The sequence below is a fragment of the Nansenia antarctica genome (assembly GCF_963989245.1).
Source record: "Nansenia antarctica genome assembly, contig: SCAFFOLD_222, whole genome shotgun sequence".
NCBI classification, from domain to species: Eukaryota; Metazoa; Chordata; class Actinopteri; order Argentiniformes; family Microstomatidae; genus Nansenia; species Nansenia antarctica.
Genome location: NW_027663174.1, coordinates 28,081 through 30,580, shown reverse-complemented (window position 1 = coordinate 30,580; position 2,500 = coordinate 28,081).

Here is a 2,500-nt window from a genome sequence, read left to right as displayed (position 1 = left end):
TATGTGTACTATGTGTACTGTGTGTACTGTGTGTACTTATGTGTACTGTGTGTACTATGTGTACTATGTGTACTGTGTGTACTCTATGTGTCAGAGTCTGAATGGGGGGGTTGTGGTGGCTCTGGGCGGGGGGGGTGGAGGGTCAGGGTTGGGGGGGGGGGGGGGTGGAGGGTCAGGGTTAGGGGGGTCGTTCTTGAGGAAGTCTTCTTGCTCACATGAACTCAAAACCCAGCTGACGTAAACCGTTTTTTAATTTGTGATTCTGCCGACACAAACCAAGATGGCGTGTGTGTATCCCCTGGAAGCCACAACACATCACCGCCGCCACTGTGGGTAACCACATCAGCTATGCTGGGCCTCTAGTAACTATAGCAACGGCCCTTTATGACATCACTGGTCCTGGCAGAGCTATTGGATACAATGTGGCAGCGTGTAAGGTGAGTGTGAACAATGGCCATGTTAGTAATGCTAGTAATGCTAGTGTTTATTCAGTTGTTAAGTCTGACGTCACACGTGACGTTTAGCAATTTCCGGGTCCAAATAAAAAATTCCCTGCACCAGAGTACCAGTGTACTAAAGCACCAGAGTACCAGTGTACTAAAGCACCAGAGTACCAGTGTACTAAAGCACCAGAGTACCAGTGTACTAAAGCACCAGAGTACAAAAGCACCAGAGTACTAAAGCACCAGAGTACCAGTGTACTAAAGCACCAGAGTACCAGTGTACTAAAGCACCAGAGTACTAAAGCACCAGAGTACCAGTGTACTAAAGCACCAGAGTACCAGTGTACTAAAGCACCAGAGTACCAGTGTACTAAAGCACCAGAGTACCAGTGTACTAAAGCACCAGAGTACCAGTGTACTAAAGCACCAGAGTACCAGTGTACTAAAGCACCAGAGTACCAGGGTACTAAAGCACCAGAGTACCAGTGTACTAAAGTACCAGAGTACCAGTGTACTAAAGCACCAGAGTACCAGTGTACTACAGCACCAGAGTACCAGTGTACTAAAGCACCAGAGTACCAGTGTACTAAAGCACCAGAGTACCAGTGTACTAAAGCACCAGAGTACCAGTGTACTACAGCACCAGAGTACCAGAGTACTAAAGCACCAGAGTACTAAAGCACCAGAGTACCAGTGTACTAAAGCACCAGAGTACCAGTGTACTAAAGCACCAGAGTACCAGTGTACTACAGCGGTAGAATGACAGTTCAATCGTTTTTTAGACTGGGATCTATTCATACAACAAGGGACGCAGCACTTTCCCGTTTTCCCATATTGTCAGCGTCTTTGAGCCTCGGAAAAGCGCTATACAAATATAATGAATTATTATTGTTACTGAGGCATTTCGAAGAGAGCGCCTCAGCCAACGTTGGACCCGGAAACACGTCACGACTTAACAACCGAATTATGACAGAGAGAGGAGAGGAGTTTATTATCAGTTGGGACATTTGTCTTGCATGTTACCAGTCACACACACACACACACACACACACATACACACAGACACAGACACAGACACACACACACACACACACACACACACACACACACACACACACACATACACTAGGGGGCGCCATAGTTCCATAGTCTATCTGGGGTAGAGATGGGAGGATGGGTTCATAGTAATGCATGATGGGAGGGATAGAATGAGGCTGTTTAGTTTGATACCTGATACCATTATGTTCCATGCATTACATTAAGGGCTAGGTTGGGGGTTAGTGTTAGTGTTAGAGTTAGGGGTTAGCCTGGTTAACAGTAACAGTATGGGTGGGTTAGGTTTAGGGCTAGGGCTAGGGCTAGGGTTAGTGTTAGGGTTAGGGTTAGGGTTAGGGCTAGGGCCCCAGGCGGTAGCCTAGCTATGTGAGAGAAAGAGACAACATTCCATTCAGTTTCCTTCCTGTAAATGAGGGAGGAGTTTCCCGTAAGCCTGTCACTCAATACAGGATCACAGTGTCACAGTCTGTCTCCTGTCTGCCTGTGTCTGTCTGTCTGTCTGTCTGTCTCACCTGTCTGCCTGCCTGTCCTGCCTGTCTGTCTCACCTGTCTGCCTGCCTGTCTGCCTGTCTGCCTGCCTGTCTGTCTGTCTGTCTGTCTGTCTCACCTGTCTGCCTGCCTGTCTGCCTGTCTGCCTGTCTGTCTGTCTGTCTGTCTGCCCCCCATGTCTCACCTGTCTGTCTGTCTGTCTGTCTGTCTGCCCCCCATGTCTCACCTGCCTGTCTGTCTGTCTGTCTGTATATTGTGATGAAATAATCATTAGGGTAAGCTTCCTCTCCTCTCCTCTCCTCTCCTCACCTTCTCCTCTCCTCTGCTCTCCTCTCCTCTATCCTCCTCTTCTCTCCCCTCCTCTCCTCTCCTCTCCTCTCCTCTCCTCTCCTCTCCTCTCCTCTATCCTCCTCTTCTCTCCCCTCCTCTCCTCTCCTCTCCTCTCTCTCCTCTCCTCTCCCTTCCCCTCCCCGCGGGCCGTACGATTGACAGCTCTGTAGGGTGTTAGGAGG